The following is a 26,095-nucleotide window of genomic DNA, read 5'->3' as shown; positions in this document are numbered from 1 at the left end:
CCACTGCCAGGGTCCAGTGATACAGGGACAACTTTCCCAGGAGAACACAGGGCACACCTCAGGCTGTTACAACGTCATACTGGCCTCTGCCGTTGCAGGCTCGCCCCACGTTCCAATTATAACTACTGTACCCCTCCCTCCCCCCAGCCTGAGTGAGCCAGAGCCCCTTAATCAGCCACTGCTTTAACCCTGTCCTGTCTGGGCAGGAACAGAAGCCTGGGGGCAACCTACATGCAGAGGTGGGGACAAAACCAAAGCTGAACCCTGGGAGCTGTGCAAAGAAAGAAGAGAAAGGGAAATTTCTCCCAGCAGCCTCAGGAGCAGCGGATTAAATCCCCACAGTCAACTTGATGTACTCTGCATCTGTGGAATACCTGAATAGACAACGAATCAACCCAAAATTGAGGCAGTGGACTTCGGGAGCAACTGTAGACTTGGGGTTTGCTGTCTGTGACTGACTTGTATCTGATTTTTATGTTTATCTTAGTATAGCTTTTAGTACTTATTATCATTGGTAGATTTGTTTATTGGTTTTGTTGCTCTCTTTTTTTATTACTTTTTAATTTTTTAAATTTTAATAATTAAAAAAATTTTTAATTTAATTATTTTATTTTATTATTTAAAAAAATTTTGTTTTTCTCCCTTTTCTTCTGAGCCATGTGGCTGACAGGGTCTTGGTGCTCTGGCCTGGTGTCAGGCCTGAGCCTCTGAGGTGGGAGAGCCAAGTTCAGGACATTGGACCACCAGAGACCTCCTGGCCTCCCGTAATAATAATCGGCGAGAGCTCTCCCAGAGATCTCCATCTCAACGCTAAGACCCAGATCCACCCAATGGCCAGCAAGCTCCAGTGCTGGATGCCCATGCCAAACAAGTAGCAAGACAGGAACACAACCTCATCCATTAGCGGAGAGGCTGCCTAAAATCATACTAAGTTAACAGACACCCCAAAACACACCACCAGAGGCAGCCTTGCCCGTCAAAAGACAAGATGCAGACCCACCTACCAGAACACATGCACCAGACCCTCCACCAGGAAGCCTACACAACCCACTGAACCAACCTTACCCACTGGAGGCAGACACCAAAAACAATGGGAATTAGGAAACTGCAGCCTGTGAAAAGGAGACCCCAAACAGAGTAAGTAAAACAAAATGAGAACACAGAGAAATATGCATCAGATGCAGGAGCAAGGTAAAAACCCACCAGACCAAATAAATGAAGAGGAAATAGGCAGTCTACCTGAAAAAGAATTCAGAGTAATGGGAGTGGAGATGATCCAAAATCTTAGAATGGAGAAATTATAAGAAACGTTTAACAAGGACCTAGAAGAACTAAAGAGCGAACAAACAATGATGAACAACACAACAAATGAAATTAAATATTCTCTAGAAGGAATAAATAGCAGAATAACTGAAGCAGAAGAACGGATAAGTGACCTGGAAGATAAAATAGTGGAAATAACTACTGTAGAGCAGAATAAAGAAAAAAGAATGAAAAGAATTGAGGACAGTCTCAGAGACCTCAGGGATAACATTAAATGCACCAACATTCGATTGGGGTCCCAGAAGAAGAAGAGAAAAGGAAAGGGTCTGAGAAATGTTTGAAGAGATAATAATTGAAAATTTCCCTAACATGGTAAATGAAATAGTAAATCAAGTCTAGGAAGGGCCGAGAGTCCCATACAGGATAAATCCAAGGAGAAACAGGCCAAGACACATATTAATCAAACTATCAAAAATTAAATACAAAGAAAAAATATTAAAGGCAGCAAGGGAAAAACAACAAATAACACACAAGGGAATCCCCATAAGGTTAACAGCTGATCTTTCAGCAGAAACTCTGCAAGCCAGAAGGGACTGGCAGGACATATTTAAAGTGATGAAAGGGAAAAACCTACAACCAAGATTACTCTGCCCAGCAAGGATCTCATTCAGATTCGACAGAGAAATTAAAACTTTTACAGACAACCAAATTTAAGAAAATTCAGCCCTACAAAACCAGCTTTACAACAAATGCTAAAGGAACTTCTCCAGTCAGGAAACACAAGAGAAGAAAAAGACATAAAAAAACAATTAACATATGGTAATAGGAATATACATATCGATAATTACCTTAATTGTAAATGGATTAAATTCTCTAACCAAAAGACACAGACTGGCTGAATGCATACAAAAATAAGATCTGTATATATGCTGTCTACAAGAGATCCATTTCAGACCTAGAGACACACACAGACTGAAAGTGAAGGGATGGAAAAAGATTTTCCATGCAAATGGAAATCAAAAGAAAGCTGGAGTAGCAATTCTTATATCAGACTAAACATACTTTAAAATAAAGACTATAACAAGAGACAAAGAAGGACACTACATAATGATCAAGGGATCAATCCAACAAGAAGATATAACAACTGTAAATATTTATGCACCCAAAATAGGAGCACCTCAATACATAAGGCAAGTGCTAACAGCCATAAGAGGGGAAATTGACAGTAACACAATAATAGCAGGGGACTTTAACACCCCACTTTCACCGATGGACTGATCATCCAAAATGAAAATAAATAAGGAAACACAAGCTTTAAATGACATATTAAACAAGATGGACTTAACTGATATTTATAGGACATTCCATTCAAAGACAATAGAATACACTTTCTTCTCAAGTGCTCATGGAACATTCTGCAGGATAAAGCATATCTTGAGTCACAAATCAAGCCTTGGTAAATTTAAGAAATTTGAAATCGTATCAAGTATCTTTTCCGATCACAACGCTATGAGAATAGATATCAATTACAGGAAAAAAACTGTAAAAAATACAAACACATGGAGGCTAAACAATATGCTACTAAATAACCAAGATCACTGAAGAAATCAAAGAGGAAATCAAAAACTACCTAGAAACAAATGACAATGAAAACACGATGGCCCAAAACCTATGGGATGCAGCAAAAGCAGTTCAAAGAGGGAACTTTATAGCAATACCTTCCTACCTCGAGAAACAAGAAAAATCTCAAATAAAAAACCTAACCTTACACCTAAAGCAATTAGAGAAACAAGAACAAAAAACCCAAAGTTAGCAGAAGGAAAGAAATCATAAAGATCAGAAGATCAGAAAAAAATGAACAATAAATGAAGGAAACAATAGCAAAGATCAATAAAACTAAAACTGGTTCTTTCAGAAGATAAACAAAATTGATAAACCACTAACCAGGCTCATGAAGAAAAAAAAGGGAGAAGACTCAAACCAACACAACCAGAAATGAAAAAGGAGAAATAACAACTGACACTGCAGAAATACAAAGGATCATGAGCTATTGCTACAAGAAACTATACGCCAATAAAATGGACAACATGGAAGAAATGGACAAATTCTTAGAAAAGCACAACCTTCTGAGACTGAACCAGGAAAAAATAGAAAATATAAACAGACCAATCACAAGCACTGAAATTAAAACTGTGATTTAAAATCCTCCAGCAAACAAAAGCCCAGGACCAGCTGGCTTCACAGGCAAATTTTATCAAGAATTTAGAGAAGAGCTAACACCTATCCTTCTCAAACTCTTCCAAAATATAGCACAGGGAGGAAATGTTCCCAAACTCATTCTACAAGGCCACCATCACCCTGATAACAAAACCAGAAAAAGATGTCACAAAAAAAGAAAACTACAGGCCAATATCACTGATGAACATAGATGCAAAATTCCTCAACAAAATACTAGCAAACAGAATCCAACAGCACATTAAAATGATCCTACACTATGTTCAAGTGGGGTTATCCCAGGAATGCAAGGATTCTTCAATATATGCAAATCAAGCAATGTGATATACCATATTAACAAACTGAAGGATAAAAACCATGTGATCATCTCAATAGATGCAGAAAAAGCTTCTGACAAAATTCAACACCAATTTATTATAAAAACTCTCCAGCAAGTAGGCATAGGGGGAACTTAACATAATAAAGGCCATATATGACAAACCCACAGCCAACATCATTCTCAATGGTGAAAAGCTGAAATAATTTCCTCTAAAATCAGGAACAGGACAAGGATGCCCACTCTCACCACTATTATTCAACATAGTTTTGGAAGCTTTAGCCACAGCATTCAGAGAAGAAAAAGAAATAAAAGGGATCTAAATAGGAAAAGAAGAAGTAAAACTGTCACTGTTTGCAGATGACATGATACTATACATAGAGAATCCTAAAGATGCTACCAGAAAACTACTAGACCTAATCAATGAATTTGGTAAACTGGCAGCATACAAAATTAATGCACAGAAATCTCTTGCATTTCTATACACTAATGATGAAAAATCTGAAAGAGAAATTAAGGAAACACTCCCATTTATCATTGCAACAAGAAGAATAAAATACCTAGGAATAAACCTACCTAAGGAGACAAAAGACCTGTTTGCAGAAAACTATAAGACACTGATGAAAGAAATTAAAGATGATACAAACAGATGGAGAGACGTACCATGTTCTTGGATTGGAAGAATCAACATTGTGAAAATTACTAATACTACCCAAAGCAATCTACAGATTCAGTGCAATTCCTATCAAATTACCAATGGCATTTTTCCCCGAACTAGAACAAAAAATTTCACAATTTGTATGGAAACACAAAAGACCCCGAATAGCCAATGAAATCTCGAGAAAGAAAAACAGAGCTGGAGGAATCAGGCTCCCTGACTTCAGACTATACTACAAAGCTAAAGTAATCAAGACAGTATGGTACTGGCACAAAAACAGACATATAGATCAATGGAACAGGATAGAAAGCCCAGAGATAAACCCACACACATATGGTCACCTTATTTTTGATAAAGGAGGCAAGAATATACACTGTAGAAAAGACAGCATCTTCAATAAGTGGTGCTGGGAAAACTGGACAGCTACATGTCAAAGAATGAAATTAGAACACTCCCTAACACCATACACAAAAATAAACTTAAAATGGATTAAAGACTTAATTGTAAGGTCAGATAATATAAAACTCTTAGAGGAAAACATAGGAAGAACACTCTTTGACATAAATCACAGCGAGATCCTTTTTGACCCACCTTCTAGAGAAAGGGAATAAAAACAAAAATAAACAAATGGGACCTAATGAAACTTAAAAGCTTTTGCACAGCAAAGGAAACTATAAACCAGGCGAAAAGACAACCCTCAGAATGGGAGAAAATATTTTCAAATGAAGCAACTGACAAAGGATTAATCTCCAAAATTTACAAGCAGGTCATGCAGCTCAATAGCAAAAAAACAAGCAAACCAATCCAAAAATGGGCAGAAGACCTAAATAGACATTTCTCCGAAGAAAATATACAGATTGTCAACAAACACATGAAAGGATGCTCAACATCACTAATCATTAGAGAAATGCAAATCAAAACTACAGTGAGGTATCACCTCACACTGTTCAGAATGGCCATCATCAAAAAATCTACAAACAATAAATGCTGGAGAGGGTGTGGAGAAAAGGGAACCCTCTTGCACTGTTGGTGGGAATGTAAATTGATACAGCCACTATGGAGAACCGTATGGAGGTTGCTTAAACAACTAAAAATAGAACTACCATATCACCCAGCAATCCCACTTCTGGGCATATACCCTGAGATAACCATAATTCAAAAAGAGTCATGTACCACAATGTTCACTGCAGCTCTATTTACAATAAATAGCCAGGACATGGAAGCAACCGAAGTGTCCTCTGACAGATGAATGGATAAAGAACATATATACATATATATGTTCTTTGTGGCCCATATATACAATGGAATATTACTCAGCCATAAAAAGAAACGAAATTGAGTTATTTGTAGTGAGGTGGATGGACCTAGAGACTGTCATACAGAGTGAAGTACGTCAGAAAGAGAAATATAAATACCGTATGCTAACACATATATATGGAATCTTAAAAAAAAAAAAAAAGGTTCTGAATAACCTAGCAGCAGGAAAGGAATAAAGACGCAGATGTAAAGAATGGACTTGAGGACATAGGGAGGGGGAAGGGTAAGCTGAGACGAAGTGAGAGAGTGGCATTGACATATATACACTACCAAATGTAAAATAGATAGCTAGTGGGAAGCAGCAGCATAGCACAGGAAGATCAGCTTGGTGCTTTGTGACCACCTAGAGGGGTGGGATAGGGAAGGTGGGAGGGAGACGCAAGAAGGAGGGGATATGGGGATATATGTATACATATAGCTGATTCACTTTGTTATACAGCAGAAACTAACACAGCAATGTAAAGCAATTATACTCCAATAAAGATGTTTAAAAAACAATTAAAGCATTAAAATCCGAAAAAAATATATATATATAGTGCTAGGAAGATGTGTATGTCTATGTGTAGGCACATATCTTCCATAGATCTTAAGGGAAACCCAATACCCCATATGCAGTGGGAGAAAATGAGGCCCTCCCATAGTGAGAACAGAGCCAAGTCATTGGGGTCGGAGGAAGCGCTGAGGTTGGTATTTGACCTCCAGATCCCTTTTTGCCTTTCTCAGTTACTTGAACTAAGATTGCTCTTTTTTGTTTAAGCTAGATTGTGTAGGGCTTCTTCATTTGAGTAAAAAGTCTTCACCAACATAATCGTGACCATTAACTGACTATTTTACAGAAGCGCTAGGACATATGCCAAGTATAACCAGTAAAAGAAATGCAATTAAACAACGGGTATAGTTATTTATTACGAGTAAGGGAAATTAAGTCAATGTGGTTGTGTTGAGAGGTCCTGTTTTACCGTCATACTGAATGAATTCTCTCCCTCTTTTATCTTACATAGAGAATTTAAATACTAAAAAATTAAAAAAAAAGAAATCTAAAAAGGTAATTTCTCCCAGCCTTTTAAGATAGAGGAACCAGTTGATTTCTTTGTTTCATGCCTGGTAATCAGACTACAAAATGAATGCAGATCAATGCCAGATGGAGGCTATCAAAACAAAAATTGGCCACAAAGAAACAAAAATGTGTTTAAAGTTAATCTGCAGCTACAATATGTGGGATGCTGAACAGAGCAGTTTTGTTCCCTTCTATCGTACCTCAATGTTGAAGAAAGATTTTTTTTAATAAAGTGGATGATTTATCCTTTAACCCATTTGCAAAATAGGTAAAGAAGACTCAACAAACCACTATATCTATTTATTTGTACTAAACACTAGTGTTTCTAGCTTTTCCTTCTTTCACATTAAGCAATATCTATACTTTATCTTTTTACTACTCCCCAGTTAAGTGGAAAAAAGTATAGCGCTTTTTTGGCCCATTTTTTTCTTATTACCATATGTGTGTGTGTGTGTGTGTGTGTGTGTGTGTGTGTGAATTTGAAATGCATTTTGAAACATTTTATTGTGTTTATTTATTTTTGTAGCCTTTGATCAATGTCTCCATGTTTCCCCCATCCTCCAGCCTCTGGAAACCATCAGTCTATTCTTGTTCTATGAGTTTGTTTGTTTTTTAATATCACATATAAGTGAGATCATACAGTATTTGTCTTTCTCTGTTTGACTTATTTCACTTAGCATTAATGCCCAAAATTCCATCCATGTTGTCACAAACGGCAGGATTTTCTTCTTTTTATGGCTGAATAACATCCATTGTATATATACACCACAACTTCTATATTCATTCATCCATCAATGGACATAGGTTGGTTATTGTAAATAATGCTGCAATGAACATAAGGGGTGCATATTTCTCTTTGAGATAGTGATTTTATTTCCTCTGGGCATTTGCCCAGATGTGGGAATATGGTTTTAATTTTTTGAGGAACCTCATATTGTTTTCCATAGTGGCTGCACAGGGGTTCCTTATTCTCCACGTTCTTGCCAACATTTGTTATCTCTTGTCTTTTTGATAGTAGCTATTCTAACAAGTGTGAGGTAATTTCTCATTGCTGTTTTGATCTGCATTTCCCTGATGATTACTGAAGTTGAGCACCTTTTCATGAACTTGTTGGTCATTGTACGTCTACTTTGAAAAAATTCTATTCAGTTCCTTTGCCCATTTTTTTAATGGATAATTTATTTATTATTTTCATGAATTCCTTATATATTTTGAATATTAACTCATCAGATATATTATTTGCAAATACTTCCTCTATTCCATGGATTGTTTTTTCATTTTGTTGATTGTTTTATTTGCTATGCAGAGCTTTTCAGCTTGATGTAGTATTACTTGTTGATTTTTCCTTTTGTTGCTTGTGCTTTTAGTGTCATTTCCAGAAACCCACTGCCAAGACCAATGTCAAGGAGATTTTCCCATATATTTTCCTTGAGGAGTTTTGCAGTTTTCAGCCTTACAATTAAGTCTTTAATCCTTTTCAAGTTAACTTTTGTGAATGGTGTATGACAGAGGTCCAGTTTCATTATTTTTATATGAATGTACAGTTTTTCCAATACCATTTATTGAAGAGACTCTCCTTTCTTCATTGAGTGTTTTTGACTCCCTTGTAAAGTATTAGTTGGTCAAACATGCCTGAGTTTATTTTAGGGGTATTTAATCTGTTCCAGTGATCTACGGTCTGTTTTTATGCCAGTACCACAATGTTTTAATTACTATAGTTTTGTAATACAGTTTGAAATAAGGAAGAGTGATGCCTTCAACTTTGTTCTCTCTCAATGAAACATATTTTTAAGTGGATTTTAAAATAACCTTGAACATTTTTAGGACCTCTTAATACACCCACATTTCCAGACTAAATTATATTCTCATGTGAAATTAAAGAATATTTTATGATAAAACAGAGTCAAAAGCAATAATAGTTTTATATTAGAAAAAATAGTTTTCACTTCATCATATTAAAAGTTTGAAGAAAAATAGGATTATCTTGATATATTCCAGTAAAGAATTTGATGTAACTTTACATTCATTATTAATTAAAAACCTTTAATGGAAGGATACCTCCTTAATATAGGATAAAGGATATCCTACAGTCAAATTAAAGGTGAAAACCTGGAAACATTTCCATTAAAAGAAAAAAACCTTATGCCTTTCTCAGTACCAAAAAATAATCTGTTAGAACATATATAGAAAAGTCTCATTCATAACAGGTACAAAAATATTTTATAAACTTAGGGACTCAAGAAAAATTCACTGCAAGAAGAAAAGCATAAAACTCTACTGTGGGTAAAATGACAGTTAAATATGGACAGATTATCTGGCATTCCTGGAATGGAATTATAAGGTGTCAATTTGCCTTATGGCCCAAATTAACCTGTAAATTTAATGTAAATCCAATGGCATAGCAGTGGTTTTTTTGGTAGCTTGACAATATTCTTATAAAATTCAAATAATAATTATGTGAGAATAACTAATAGAGTCTTTAAAGAGTATGGTAGTGTATTGTGTTTCTCTTCATAGCAATGGGTTAGGGAAAATTAGGAACTCCTATGTGACATAAAACTTACTACAGAGTCATAATATAACAGTGTTGTTGGTTTAGGTATAACCATCTAGATGATGAACTAGAAAGAAAACTACAGACACTGATCCTACTACAAATACTGAATAAGAATTTGGTTCAAGATAAGAACAGAACTTCAAATTGATAGAAACTATTATATTATTCAGTATATGATTTTAGGAAAACTGGAAATTTATCTCTTTCATAGAGTATGCCAACATAATTTTCAATTGGTCTAATGATCTAAATTTTTAATGGAAATTTATGAAAGTTCTAGAGGAGGTTATTTGTGTGCAATTAATCTTGGGAACTGAGGTCTCCCTAAACATCTCCTAAAAGTCAAATCCATGATACGTTTGACCACAATGACATATTTCTATGGCAAACATAAACAGAGTTAAAAGATCAATGACAAAATAGGAATGATACTATTGCTTATAGGTTAATCAAAAATCCTTAATATAAAACAATGAAAAAGAAAATCATAATAAAAAAAGAACCAAAATAGACAATTTATACACACAAAAAAGGGCAAATAAATAAATATATAAATAATTAGCTTCCTACTATTCAGAGAAATTCAAGTTAAAGCATTAAGAGAATATCAGTTTTGCTCAGTGCTTTGTGACCACCTAGAGGAGTGGGATAGGGAGGATGGGAGGGAGACACAAGAGGGAGGAGATATGGGGATATATGTATATGTATAGCTGATTCGCTTTGTTATAAAGAAGAAACTAACACACCATTGTAAAGCAGTTATAATCCAAAAAAGATGTTAAAAAAAAAAGAGAGAATATCAGTTTTTACCTATCAAATTGGCCAGGTGTATATGTATGTATGTACGTATGTAAGTATGCACAGAGACAGAGAGAGAGAATGCCTAGTAAGGCTGGAAAGATGTTAGAGGAAAAGGCACTCAGTTACTTCAATTACTAGAAGTGAGCACATAACCTGGTAAAATTTTCTGGAGGGCAATTAAAATGTACCCTTTGAACTATGATTTCCAACTTCAGGGAAAAATTTATAAACATATTATAACAGCAGTAATTATATTAGTGAAAAATTCTAGAAAGCTATTGTAATAAATGGACACAATAAATCTTGTTAAGCTAAAATATATTTATATAAATTGAGAAAATATATAGATTTTGGGAAATATTGAGAAATACATAGATAATTAAAATTACCCATAATGCCACTATTCAGAGAAAACTTAAGGTTTTCTATAGAAACTATGTGTTTCTCATTTTGTTTCTGGATCTTATTACATTCATAACTCATGTGTAAGATTTTACAAATGGAATGAAACTGCAATATAATTTTGCAATTAATGTGAATTATTTATTAATGTGAATATATTTTTATGTCAATAGATACATTTGTTTAGCTCTTTTTAATGGCCACATGGGAATCTACTATATGGGTTTTCCATAGATTATTTAACCAATTGCATAGCATATAGTTTCTTTATAATTTTTCACCATAAGAAAAAATACTGCAAAAATTAAAGCTAAAACTTTTAAAATATTTAACTTTTTAAAGAAATAAATGTTAAATATATTGATTCAAAATATTTCAATGTTCTAATCTTAGAATATTGAATTCTGATTTATTAATAAATTTAAAACTATGTAGGAAGTTTGGAGAGTGATTTCATTTATACTGACAATATTATATGCATACATTGGAAACCATGAACATGTGATATAAAAACATTTTTCCTATGGGTCTGTACCTGTTGAAGGAGACCCTAATTGTATCCAGCAATCTTAATTAATTTCTATACAATTAGTTAGCCTATTTCACTTCACTCATGTCATGTTTAAGATGACAGAAATCATTTGATCAATTAAGACATGTACTTTTTATAAAAAAGTCATGAACATACCAATCAAAAATAAATTTATTTAGGACCTAGTGTTATAAGAATCAAATAAAATAATTTGTTTAAAACATCTAGCGCAATGCCTGGCAAGTGATAAAATGTTTAATAAAGCTTGCTATTATGATTATTAACATTAAGTAATGTGGGGGAAATATAAGACACAGCCTTTGCCATCAAGGAACTTAAAATATTGTAATTATAAATTTCAACCATTTCCATATTCTAGCTGCAAAGCTAGCGAATCCTAAAAATGTAAGAGCTGTTTTATTGAAAATAACAATGCTTATTTAGGTTGCTTATCCTGAATTCCATTCATTCTTTTTTTCATCAAAATATTTATCTCATATTGAGGGGACTTTTAAAATATATACGCTTCTTTATTAGTGTCCATAAATTTTAGTTAAGTTTACTCCCTCAGTTTTCTTTTGCAGCTTATCTAGCTTTATGCATATTTTTATTTTTATTTTTATTTTTTTGCGGTACGCGGGCCTCTCACTGTTGTGGCCTCTCCCGTTGCAGGGCACAGGCTCCGGACACGCAGGCTCAGCGTCCATGGCTCGCGGGCCCAGCCGCTCCGCGGCATGTGGGATCTTCCCGGACTGGGGCACGAGCCCGTGTCCCCTGCATCGGCAGGCGGACTCTCAACCACTGCGCCACCAGGGAAGCCCTGTGCATATTTTTAAAAAAATCTAGGTCAAATATATGATATATATCTTACGGAGCCATGATGTTAGCATAGCATTTAATTTTAGTACTGATTAATGACCACTATAATTGTCAGCCTAGTCATCAATTTTTTTGGTAAATATAAAATTCTAAAAGTGTGCGTGTGTGTGTGTCTAGAATTGTATATGTATCTGAAATATGTACTACTCTCTTCAAGCCAACATGATGGTTGTCATAGAAACAGCAAACAACAGAAAGTCAGAGCTGACATAGCAAGAAGATAAGGGACAACATCTTTGGAGAAATTATAAAATAGAACAGGCTAAAAAGTTAGAAAAATTAACTATGTTTAAAATTAATAGTCCTATTTCTTCCAAACAAGTTTCCTCAAAGATGGAATTAAATACCCCAAATGCTGGCATTGTTAAGATTCAAAATATATACATTTTTTGAAATGTATAAATCGTGGGCATCAGAGCAAAGTTTAAAATGAAATATATTAAGTATTCTTAATTGTGAATATTTAAAAGTAATTTTATTAATATGATTTAAAACTAAAATATATACACTTTTATATCCACTAACATTATCATTCAATCATGGCATAAAAATATATAGCACTGAGTGCATTTCAGTCTCCACAATATCACAATTAATGGGACCCACTATTGTATTTCAGCCAGAAATATCTAGTGCTTTTAGCACTTGGTGCAGCAATCTTCACCAGCTTTCACAGTACTTTGGAAATTGTTTTATTAGAATTTGGTTTGAGGTTTTTATTTTTGTTTTTGTTTTTTGCCATGCTAAGACCACTGCAGATATCCATTAAGGATCTTAAAGTGATTTAATAGTTCATTATATAAAGCGAGTTTCATAACATTTCATTCAAATTTCTAGAATTGTAAATTACATAAATCAGTCTTCATTACTGCTCCATTCGTATAATATTTGTGAGATTAGATAAAGCCAAATGCAAAAAATTGAGTGTCCATTTCAATTTTATTTATTTTTTTCTTTTTTTTTTTAAACATCCTTACTGGAGTATAATTGCTTTACAGTGGTGTGTTACTTTCTGCTTTATAAAAAAGTGAATCAGCTATACATATACATATATACTTTCCTACCTGAAAATTAAACACCATTCAAAGAAAATGTCTTTCTAGTTTCTATATGCTGACCTTTGGTTGAAAATCAAATATTTATGTTTTGTTATATTTATTATGACTGCTCTTTCTTCATTACATTTAAAAACAGTACTTTTAACCTTAATCTAATTCTCAATGGAATTCAGTAAATTTCAGACACTTAACTATTCTAGTTCATGCCTGATCACTGTAGCCGAACGTATAAAACATATGGTACAATAATTCTGTGGCCCTAAAACATTCCCGGTTTACTCCCAAATTCTTTAGACAAAAAAAGAAGTAATATTTTCAGAGTATAAACAAGTATTTTCCAGAGTGAAATGGTTAAATATTGCAGCCAATTCAGAAATAGCACCAACTGGCTTTTTTTTTTTTTTTTAAGCAGAACCAGGTTTAATTCTTTTTTGCATTCACATGCACACAAGTATACTTCCCTCGAGCTGTCAGAAAGCATCAGATTGCCTGATTTGCATGATGAATTTTAAAATCTTTTGAGAAACACAAGGACAGTTGCTTCAGGCACTATGATTTTATCATCACCATCATAAACAACAAGTATAATGCCAGTCAGCCTCTGGTATTCAAACCAAAGCCAAAAGATTATGGGACTTTGAAAATGCTGAGCAGAATTTTAATCACCTAAATTCATTTGGATCCATTTTTCAAGTCACACTATTTTGCAACTGGGTAATCATCTCCTTATTGCTCAGGACCACTTCTAGATGACCCCAAAATAAAGATATGAATGATTCTTATCAAGAAGTATATAAAATGCAAATACTCTAAGAAATATTTGTAAACAAATTACATTGTCAGGTGAAAATATTCTGATCACTAATGTAAAGGTGGTGTCTTTAATATTTAATAGCAGCTCTACTTCTTGTACTCTTTATGAAATTCAGCTACAAGATCAGTTCCATCTATAGACATCCTGAGTAAATAAGAGCTGTGGAAAAATGGAAGATTTTCTATTAAGTATTTTGGATCTCATGCTAATAGGGCCTTATCCCTCGAATAATGTAAGAAATAGTACCATTAACACCACCAGAACTATCTTTATAATTAGTTTTTTATAGTACCTAACTGAGAGTTAAAACCACAAGCAATGTGTTGTTTTTCTAGATTCACTACGATATCAATATATAAAATTTTATTTGAAACTCGGTCTAATCGTGCTTTTACATTTAAAGCCAAATTTAAGTTTTTCAGGGCTTAAAACAAACAAGCAAACATAAAAGCCAATTCTTTACCTAGCCAGTAAAATGGAATATAATTACTGCCTTCAGTCAGAAGCTGTGACTGAGTCTCATTGAAATGCAAGTTAAGTGGGTTTCTGAAGTCTTGAATTATTGAACAAGTAAAAGTAATGTAGGGTCCTGGAGTTCAAGGGATGGAAGGATATCATTATTATTATTTTTTTTTTCAGTGAATCCAGGATGACTATTCACCCTTCTGGCAAAAGTGGAATATACAAAGGTTTTACTTCTAAAGTAAATGAAATAACCTTCTATTCGTTAGCTGCCAGTGAAGATGCACACCGCAGACTGCATCTCACCTACTTTTCATCGTAACATTTTCACATTATCACAAGTAGCATTATGTCACCATGACAAACCAATTTCATTCATGTAAATGTAAAACAACATGTTTGCTGTAAGATATTTTCATCAATGTCAGGGACACACAAGCAAAATCTCAACAGTCTGCCCTGTCACTTACAGCAGGAGGAAGAGAAATGGTTCATTCACACTCAAATCGAATTCTCTGTCCACTACTTCTTTATGCTCATTGAATTTATTCATAAACTCATCACTGGCATTGTATTACAGCCAGAAGATATGCACACTTTCAATAGAAACCAACTGAAGAAAAAGGCAACAGATATGAGATGCCGAAAGATGGGCTCATTCTGTTTCTAAGAGGAGCTGGCACAAAAGATACAGCCATGTCTTTCACTTGATGATTTGGGTCCCTCTACTTAGTAGTCAGTGATATAACAGACCCATCAGAGAGCAGCACAGTGTAGTAGAAAGGCCAATCCTCTAGGGATCTACAATAAAGTTCTCTGCCACTAGCTCACATTTGGATTCTTGTCAAGTAACTCTCCCTGGGCTGTGGTCTCCACATCGGTAAAATAAGGGTCAATCTAGATGTTCTCAAAGGCTCTACTAGTTCTAACATTCTTTGAATTCAAAATGAGGGTTGACTCTACTATTTTTTTTCTTACTCATATATAAGATCATTGGACCCTCTAAAAAAATTCAAATGCACTTTCTTCCTCAATTTGCCCAATTTTATAAAATAATAAGCGTTTGTACTGGAGATCAGGCTGAGAATAACCCACAGTAACAGGAAATCCCCGTTACTGTCACATTTCCATCTATTTTTTTCTTACTCCTCCTCCCCACCGTTTATCCCAAATCGTTTTTATCCTCACACATTCAGTTACAAGGTGCTCAATGATGCATACCATTGTTTCCTTACAGAGGAGTATCGGTAAATATTTCCCTCAAAACCCTTGAATACTTGCAACGAAAAGTAGCTGAAAGAGCTAATCAAACTTCGCCACTGCTTTCACTAGCCTGCTGTCTCCTCTGTACACAACAGACATCTCCTCCTCCATAGACTCGTGCCATGGTGATGAAGCAGGAAAGTTATGACCAGATAGCAAAATAGTTATCAAATAGTTTATTATATCAAAATAAAACCACTCTCCACTCAAACTTTTACCCTCCAGGGAACTGTTCAGGTGCTCATAACAAGTGCCTGACCTATCATTTTTCAAACCCCTGTACACTACTAGAACATTACTTTCATCTGGAAAGTATTTTGATCTGCAATTGTAAGACCTGATGGTGTTTAAATGAACATTATAGGTACTTTGTGAGCTCACAAGCTATAGAAATCAATAGGCACCTTGCATAGAGAAGGCCTGCAATTGATTTTTCCAGGAGAGAGTCAATTTGTAACTTTAGGAGAAGCATAGACAGGAGGGAGGAGGTTTAAGCATGCTGAAGGTTTCAAAACAAATCACAGGTGTGTGGAAAATGCTGCACTGCACTAGAGTAGGAAGACCTCAAAGAAACAGGGTCTAGATTGATGGTGTTTTTCGGGAGTGGCTAAAGGGGTAACAGTTGAGAAGTACTAGGAGCTCCTGCCGTGCTCTAGGGCTTGGAGAAGGAACACTCTCAAGGTACACAGAAAAGGAATTTAATAGTGTTCCTGAGGCTCTTGAATTTATACATGCACTGTTGCTTTTCTAAGGATAAGGGCATCCAGTAGACTCATTCTCTCCAGTTTAAAAAAAAGTCGTCGGAAATTATAAAAATAATGTATTTCATTCTTGAAATTTGCCAGAAGAGTAGATCTTATGTTCTCACCACCACCGCCACCGCCAAAAACGAAAAAAAGGTAACTGTGAGGTGATGGAAATGTTCATTAGCTTGAATGTGATAATAATTTCACAATGCATACATAAGTCAAAACATCATGTTGTGCACATTAAATATATACAATTTTTATTTATCAAAAAAAGTGTAAAAATTGTCTGAAAATTAATCTGTTCACTCAATAAAGAAGTCTAAGCAACATTCAATATTCAGTGCTCTTCTAGGCACCGTGGGTGACAGCAAGGTGTGTGCCTACCACAAGGCTACAGTCACTTAGAGAAAGAGGCAGAAGGCTATAGATAAATTTCAAACAAAACTTATCCCGCAAATCCACTGATTGACAGTAACTGTCCTATGTAACTAGAGAATCTTGTTCTCAAAACAGCTATTGTTTCCTCCCTTCTCCCAAGTGTTCCTTTATCTTCTCCTTACTTTTTTATATTTTCTACAAGTTCATTAAAAATAAGTTCTACTTTAGTCAAGAGATAAATAACAGAAGCTAAACATTCCTATAAAGTTACACCTATTTTTATTCTAAATCCTTCTAATGGTGATGAGGGAGAATTCATGAATACCAAACAAACTTTTGAATTCTTGGCAGTCAGGGAGACAAAGGTTAAAAATGGAGAGAAAGGGAGTTCCCTGGTGGCGCAGTGGTTGAGAGTCCGCCTGCCGATGCAGGGGACACGAGTTCGTGCCCCGGTCCGGGAGGATCCCACATGCCGCGGAGCGGCTGGGCCCGTGAGCCATGGCCACCGAGCCTGCGCGTCTGGAGCCTGTGCTCCACAACAGGAGAGGCCACAACAGTGAGAGGCCCACGTACCGCAAAAAAAAAAAAAAAAAAATGGAGAGGAAGGTTAAAAATGGAATTAGAGGTATCACAGAGCCACATTGTATAAACTTCAGTGTGAATTTTAAAAGGCTGTTTTGGTGAGCTAAAAAAACCCCAAACACAAATGCCCCAGGGGTTTTTATTGACTTTGTTTAGTTTTGCTTTGAATGATGTTAACTCTTCTAAAACATAGTTTGAAAATCACCAGTCTCCTAATGACTGGTGTTGAGTGGACATGGGAATGTTGGAAAGGATTTGCCTAATCTTCATATGAGCATCTGTTACAAGGAATGCAACTTTAAATGGCTACAATTTTAAGTTTGAACATATCACCTTAAGTTAAATGATGTTGTTCACATGAACTGCTTAGGAGAAGTATATATGTGTAGAAAGCTGTATTTACTGTAGTGCATGAACCCGGCCTTGGGTCTGAGGTTTACCAGTATCCAAACAACTACAGAATTTTAGGGTTTTCAAGGCTTTTATTTCAGAGCAGCATTCTTTTAAAAACAAACACCGTTTTCTCACCTGGGAAGTGAATGTTTTGTACTCAGCACTGCAAGTATTCCACAACTCACTGACTAGTATTAGATGTTCAAAAGAGCTCAGATGATTTAATTTCGAAAAGATGAATCTATTTCAGAAAACTGAAGACACACAGGAAATTATTTTCAATTGCTATTTGCTTAACTTTGGACTCATTTCTGCCTCTCATACTCACTCTGTAGAAAGAAACAGGAGTAAACTACTGAGACTTAATTAACCAAAATGGTATCATGTTTTGCAAATTAAGTCTGTTATCATAAACAGCTTAGGGGCAGATATAAGCCATCAGATAAAAACTCCAAGAATCGACCATACAACACAATTTAGAGTACAACCTGAAGTACAGCCTCAGATACTCACCAGTGAAATGATTAGAAGTGGACAGATAGACACTATCAACACTGGTGGCACTGTCACAGCTAAAAACTTCATCATCAGATTCCTGCACAGAGGAGCAGGGTGCGGAGCCCTCAATTTCTTCCAACTTCTCCTTTAAAATTCCACTCATCGCTGCAGCGCTGTCACATGTACCTGTAGCAGGAACGGGAGCAACAGAGCATTGAGATATCTGACCACTGATTGCACAGTCAAGGTCTCCAAATTGTTTTGGGGGGTTGTAATTTTTTGAACCACGTCTGCCAGAGTGTCATATCCATGCAGAAATCATTCTTTACATAATGTTTGAAAGCATTGAAAACAGTTCTACCTTGATTCATTGCTATTTGCATTCTTATTCTGACAACAGTATTTTATGAGAAAAAGTCAAAATTAAGAATGTGAATTCAGAGGGCTGCATAAGGAAATATGGCTCAGTGTTTTGAGTCAAATACAGGAGTCAAATACATTTATTTGATTTGTTCTGGTAAATCACGTACTGTCACAAAGCAGGGGTTCAGAACGAAATAGATCACTCACTTGCATGCTGTCATACCCGGAGCATACTGATTAGGGCATGTCTATGTTGCTTGGGAATTCTTTTTTCTCAGGTACAAAGGCATCTACTTTCCTGGGGCTCTCTGTCCGTTAAAAATCAAATTGGTTGCTAGGAATGGCTATACCTACAGAATTTAGATGCCTTATAATGTTTCCAGTCAGTTCAGCAGAGCTACAGGGAATTCTTGAGTCCTATACCACAGAGGTTGGCAGACTAGATTTAATATAGGGTAAATCACAGTCCTAAATCTTTTGCTGGATAAAATATTAATTTAAGTCTCTTCACTCTTGTATCAACATGGTCAGTGAAAGCCAGTCAGAGGTAGCCTGATGCATTTTTTAAAATTTGTTAATGTCAATTTAGATGAGTCATTAGACCTCTGAGAGTAATAATTTCTTCATAGCCATAAAGTAACTCTTAAGGTAATCAGCGGTTGCAAACACAAGTTCTTACAATGGCAGTTAACCTCAATGAATAAAGAGGGTCAGATATAATAAAATCATGAAGTCATCTCCGTCTTCTCATTTGTCTACTGTTATTCGTAACAAAGGTATCAAGAAATACTTTTCTACCCGAAGGAAAATGATAGCATAGGAACAATAATAAGTGGTCTCACAACCAAAGAGACAGTGGGTAGTAAGCAGTGTGAACTATGGCAAACTGGAGGTGTACACCCAGGCCAAAGTGGGAAGCTACTGCTCAGTCCAGGTCATTTCAGCTCCATGCTTTCCCAATTTAACACACTCCAAAATCTGGCCAATGCCGCATTCACATTCAGAAGCAATCCTTTACACTGTTAGCTTTCACATGCCCCATCCTCCTTTCCCTTATTAATTTTGCTTATAAAGGAGTGTTTTTTAGATTACATTGTAATTTAAAACCCCTCTTGGATTGGCTCTATAAAATAAACAAAGAATGGTTCAGATCTGTGACTTGGAAGGATCAACAGACAAAGGAATCAAAACATTCTCTTCCCCACTAGCCCAACACAGTACCTGAAATGCCTTTACTAGAGATACATAAGTTGGGAGAACAAACTTACTTTACAAAAGACACTTGCACGATACATGTGCAAAGAGAGGTAGTATCTTAAGCCATCAAAACTGAGCATGGCAGTCCTATCTGTAATAAGGAACCAATCTGATTAGCGTGACTTTCTTAAGAAGTCTGGCCACTTGCATTGTGCCTCTCAGTGACTTCATGGAGTCCCTCAGTTTTGGTAGCTATGCTTCTGTGGGGCATATGTGCTCCAGGTCCTTCTGCTGACTGGCTTCCTCTGTTCTGTACTTTCTGCTTCCTAGTATCCTTAACTGGCATATCGTTTTACTTCTGAAAGAACATCCTCTACCGTATTGTAACCTGAAAGCCTCAACACTAAACAACAATTGTCTTGTTCTTTTAAATATATCCTAGTTCAGATTGTTGAGTAAGGGAATCTGTGTCTTCGTTCAGATATTTGTGCCATTCTATAGAAAAGAGATTTGTTTTCTGTACTTTGTTAAGGGGCCACTTATTATTTATTCAATAAATATCTCTTGAGCTTCTAGCATGAACCAGTGACTATTATAGTGACTATCGCTAGAGAGCAATAAAGTAACAACAAGAAAAAAAATTCCTTCCTCTAATGATGCTCACTTTCTGGGTGTTGATGGGGGAAGGGGTAAACAAATAATAAACAGATAAGTAAATTAAATATATAATATGTCCTGTAGAGTTAAATACTATGAAGAAAGATAAGTAGTCAAGTGGTATAGTGACTAAGAGATTGGCTGATAGAGAACATTGCATTTTTAATTACTTGGTGAGCTAATGTTACAGTGAGGAAGGTAAGGGAGCCAGCGATTTTGACATCTGGGGGAAGATTAGGCCAGGGCAAAGGAGCGGTGAGTGTCGAGGTCCTGGGTTCGACATAGTAGGCAATGAGGTTAGACAGGTATTGGGAGCTAGATTGTGTAGAGCCTGTAAGGACTTTGGATACTACTCTACATGAGATGAAGGGCGTAAGTAGTGGAATGATAATATCTCACTTGTACTTTAAAAGGACCACTCATTCTGGACTTCCCTGGTGGTCCAGTGGTTAAGACTCTGTGCTTCCACTGCAAGGGGCACACGTTCAATCCCTGGTCGAGGAACTAAGATACCACATGCCGTGCTGCACGGCCAAAAAAAGAAAAAGAAAAAAAGACCACAAATTTGCCTATTATTTCATTAAAAAAAAAAAACAAAGAAAAAGAGGGCCTACGGTAAAGGAAAGGTAGATTTGATGGGGAATGGAAAAGTCCTAGAATTAAGGAGGACTTAGCAGCTCAGATGAACAGTTAAAATCAGAACCTGACCAGTCGGAGGGTTGAAGAGGTTTCTTTGGTGGGGAAAGAATTTAGAACGAAGTTAGAAGGGGAAGGAAGGTCAAAGTGCTTCCCAAAGTAATGTGGTTACTTAATTTTACCTACAACCATCTCTGGTCTCTAAATTTACCAAATATTTGATGATGGTGGGAGCCACCTTTCCTGTTAGGTTTTAAATAGGACCAATTCTGATATATCCTACCACTTTGTGGTACTGCTTTGGCAAATAAAATTAACAATGAAAAAGAAGGCTTTCCTTTCTTACTCTAAAGGAATACTTCTTTTAATTTGGTAGAGAAGAGGCATTATATGGATGGTGACCATTATCAAAGATTCACTTATTGATGGGAATATGGAGGCAAAGAGTTAATAACTATTTTATCCACCACCCTCCCTAAAGCTACTCATTCAAGATTTTTTTTAAAGTAAAATCCATAACTACTACTTGCTACTGCAAGGGTTATAGGATTCTGGCTTGGAGTTGACCTTGTTTGAAAGCAATCGGTTGAAGAGTCTCTCTTATCTTCAAGCGACTTATGGAGAGTTTAAAAGAATTGCAGAAAACCTCCTAAAAACTGAGAGCTGTTGATGGATTTTTTTAAATGTTGATGTACCCTGTTTAATCGTTATAGGAAGCTATTGCAAGTTTTCCCTTAACTGGTATGAAATCGATGTAAATAATTTGTGTGGATTTGCTCACATTTATACTTTTAGTTCTGATGACCTTGAAGAAACTTGCACAGAGTCATTAAAGAGAGAATGAACTGTGTAATTAGCTGAGTAAACACAAAGAAAGGATGGGAAAAAATGTCCAAAAGCATAAGAAATATTTGGAGAGAGAGAGGAAAAATAGATTCATCCTACTTTGTGTCTGCCAGTTTGATTCTACTGTAGTGTGCTCTGGCTGTAGTACTAAAATTGCAATGTTACAATTATTTCCATGGCAACAGACAGTGAGATCATGCAGAAGTTAAATTGTGAGAGAGATTAAGATGCTACCCCCATTCAGATGTCTGCAGTAATAGGTGGGAAGGGAGAACAGAGTTATTATGAGTGTCCTTGATTGAGTTTGTCCCAGCCACATAGTCCAGGGAGAGCAATCCTAAACAATATTGTCACCCTATAATACAGAATGCTCTTTTGAGAGTACATGGCTGTATGAAACTGTTAGCAAGCAGACAGAAGTATGGATGACTTGATTTATATTTTCTAGCACCTAAAAGATTATGATATTTGTTAAAAGTCAAAAGTTTTAGAATTCTAATTCAGGGCCCCTTAACAAGGTCCTATGTGTCCCAGGTCCAGAAAAAAAAATGGAGTCGACTTAGGTTCTCTTTATCTATCTAATAGTATTCTTATTAATCCTATATCCAAAAATTCCTTTTGAAAAGTATATAAAATAATACAATTTTCTTAATACTGCTCCTAATATGAAAATAGTCATAATTTTATCAAATAGCAGAGTCATATTTTGAATTAAAATATTCAAAATGACAGTTGAATGTTTTTATACAAACCAAGACACTCAAAAGACAAAAGATTACTAGCATTTAGGAGTAGGGGAAGAAAATAAATTATTAATTTTTATGTTCAATTTATGATGTAATGAGAAATAACTGAATTGAGACAGGTCACTAAAAGAATCTAAAGGTAAAAATATAATTTGTCATTTTGAGGTCAGAACTACCATGAATGTTGGGTACATTACCCTTTCTATAAATGGAAATTATTTTTCTAAAAACAGTAGTTCAGAGTTTATATGGATATCCCCCAAGAACTTAAGTATTTGTTGTTATTAGGCAAGTTTTACAGAATAAAGTATCCAATGATTGATTTTATGATTGTATGACACCAGAGAGCCTAAATATACTAAATAGTAAATCTTCACAGCCATATATATATTTTTAAGTTCCCCTTATTCCCCCACTATAAGGACACTTCTATAGAGCTGGGATACAACCATGGGCTTGGGTTGATTACTAAGGTTAATTGACAAAGACTAGAACAAGAATGAGGACAGATTGTTGGATCCAGAGACAGATGCAGAATAAAGGTGAATAAAAGTGAAATGGCCCTGGGGATTGAATGGCCCTGGGGATATGAAGGGAAAGTAGGACATGGGAGAAAGAGTTTGTAAAGAATGGAAGAAAATCCCCAAAGGAGAAATGGACAATTTGGTGACTTGAGAGATCTGGGCAGTGATATTTATCAAGAGTTAAGTCACAGAAGATGAAGAGGTAGAAGAAATTAGCCTGGGTTGTAGTATCTATGGAGAAATGCTAGTTTCAAAGATTATGAAATTTGGTACATCTCCCTTTGGGTTGAGAGGGAAATGGGATGAATTGCTTTAATCTGAACTTGTGGTGATGTCTGGATCCCCCAATTAAAAACACATCAGTTAATTTAAAATTTAGAACCTGAGAGCCTGGAGCTGGAAAAAGCTTAGGAGAAAAAAGCAGTCTGCACTGTTACCACAAATTTGCCTTCAGGTATAGGGAAAGTGGTGATGTGTCCTACAGTAGGACTTAGACTAGGCTAATCATTAAAATTTTCTGGGGAAATTTTTTTAAATGTAAGAGAGTCCCAGGAACTACCAGGAGTCACTGGTATGGTGAAAAAGGTGAAGCCAGTTGCTTGAAAACCTGGTTTCACCATTTCCTTAAATAGTTCTTTCGTGAATTACTTAATTTCTCTGAGCCAAAGTTTTCCCACCTGTTAAATGGGGCTAGTAGTAGCTGTTTTACAGTGTTAGAATGTGCACTGTAGGTATTTCTATGTCCTCCATTGGTATGTATTATGAATTCCAGATGCTTGGCATTATAGCTAAAACAAAACAAAAACAATACACTAAAGTCTTGACTAAGAGTGCAATTTAGTCAGTTCAGTATAGAGGGGGGCTATAAATAGAAGTGAGCGACCAGAGCATGCCATTTCTCTTTAAGGCATGGAATAAATGGCAACAGGACAGAAAACTAGGGGAGATACTACAAAGTCTTCTTTTGAGGATACCCTTGTTCTTTGGATGGATGGGCATGACCAGACAGCATCAGGGTATGTTCCCTCCCTTGTCATGTGAACCTGTCTTGCCGAAAGGCCACTTCACACTCCAGAAGGAGTACTAATTGATTAACACTATATATGCAACTTTGTAACCTATAATTCCTCCACTTATAACATGAGCATGTTCCCTTCTCATTAAATAATTTTCTAAACCACTTGTTTTTATTCGATTTTCATTTTTGTGTTTAAGGCTACACAGCATTTCATTGAATAGCTATGCAATAATATTTAACTACAATTCTAAGGGAGATGCTTGGTTTCTTTTAAAATATTTATTATAAACCTCCATATAATTAACATTTTCTTTCATATATCTTTGTGTACATCTCTGATTATATCTCTAGGATGAATTCCTAGATGTGGAATTACCAGGCTTTCAGTACACATTGCCAAGTTACCTGGCAGAAAGGTTCTACCAATTTATGTCTTTAATGGTGCAGTAGGATGTCATTTCACTATACCCTTGTCATTACTGCAACGTTGCTGTTTTTTTTTAAATTTTGTAAATTTTTCATATATTCAGTAAGAGTAAGAGCTAACACACATCATGCTTACTATATGCCAGGCACTGTTCTGGCATTTTACATATGTATTACGTTGGATTCTAAGGTGGTATACAAGATTGCCCACCTTCTGGTGTGTGCTCTTTGTATAAACCCAGGATTGTGAATATGGTGAAATATCACTCCGTTATGTTCACATTATATGGCAAAGGGAATCTGCATATATAATGGAGGTCCCAAATCAGTGACCTGGTAGATTATCCAGGTGGGCCTGAATTAATCACATAAAACTTTAAATCTAGAGGACAGAAATTAAGGGTGAGAAGGATTCCACACAAGAGAGATTCTCTGCGGTTGACTTTGAAGATGGAAGGGGTCACATGACAAGGAATGTGTGCAGCCTCTAGGAGCTGAGAGTGGCTCCAGCTGCAGCAAGGAGGAAACAGGGACCCTAGTCCTAGAAGCACAAGGAACTGAATTCTGCCAACAGGTATGAGCTTTGAGATAGATCTTCCCCCAGAGTGACCAGACAAGAATTCAGCTGTGCTGACCCTGGTTTCAGCCTTGTTGCTAAGAATTTAGCCACACTCGGCAGAACTTCTGACCTACAGTACTACATGATAATACGCGGGCATTGTTTAAATTGCTAAATTTGCGGTAGTTTGTTGCAAGGCAATAGAAAAGCAATCCGACATGTATCAACTTATTTAATCTTTGTTGTATGCATAGGAGGTAGGCATTATTATTAATGTCATTTTCAGATTAAAAACTGAAGCACAGAGAGGTTAGATGATGAGCCAAGGTCATAAAGCTAATTAGTCTTACAGGCAGCACCCGAACCTGGGCATTCTGGCACTTGAAATCATATTTTAATCATCACACTCTTCCTTGACTCCTGATGGTATCTTACTGCTTAAATTGTTTTTGCAATTTTACTATCTCATACAGTACTAATTTAGCCAGCTGATATCCAATGAGTTAACTGCAGTTAATATGGAAAAAAAAGAAATTTTTTAATCCCCTAATGAGGAATAGTATTTAGGAAGCCATTAAAAACCCTGGGGATTATTTTGCTCCTTCCATTCTTAGTTTATTAACAGAAAAGGATGACTAACAGTAACAACTGAAATTGCACACAATTCCTGACTATGTCTTAAATTCTGTAGTGAAAAATGTTCTACATGGATCTATCAGTCTTTACAATATCACCCAGGTAGATAATAACTGAATTTCACAGAAAGGGAAACTGAGGCTCAGATAGCTTAAGTAACTTGCCCACATTTACACAGGCAGTAAGATAGCATGTTTGGGAGTTGAACTATAGACTGTATAGCTGCAAAGTTTATTATGCATTCCATCGATCATTATGCATTTCATCAATCAC

At 35.8% G+C, this 26,095-nt stretch overlaps 1 protein-coding gene across 4 annotated transcripts in view; it reads right to left on the bottom strand.

Moving 5' to 3' along the window:
• CSRNP3 (cysteine and serine rich nuclear protein 3) overlaps window positions 1-26,095 on the bottom strand; it is a 189,224-nt gene that overhangs the window by 150,976 nt on the left and 12,153 nt on the right. For all 4 annotated transcript variants that reach the window (XM_079925138.1, XM_079925137.1, XM_079925139.1 and 1 more), the window contains exon 2: window positions 18,230-18,400. The gene's annotated coding sequence lies outside the window, so the exon portion shown is untranslated. The remainder of the gene's footprint in view (window positions 1-18,229; window positions 18,401-26,095) is intronic.

Source organism: Stenella coeruleoalba (genome assembly GCF_951394435.1).
Source record: "Stenella coeruleoalba genome assembly, chromosome: 6".
In the NCBI taxonomy this organism is placed as follows: Eukaryota; Metazoa; Chordata; class Mammalia; order Artiodactyla; family Delphinidae; genus Stenella; species Stenella coeruleoalba.
This window is presented reverse-complemented; position numbering and strand designations above follow the sequence as displayed.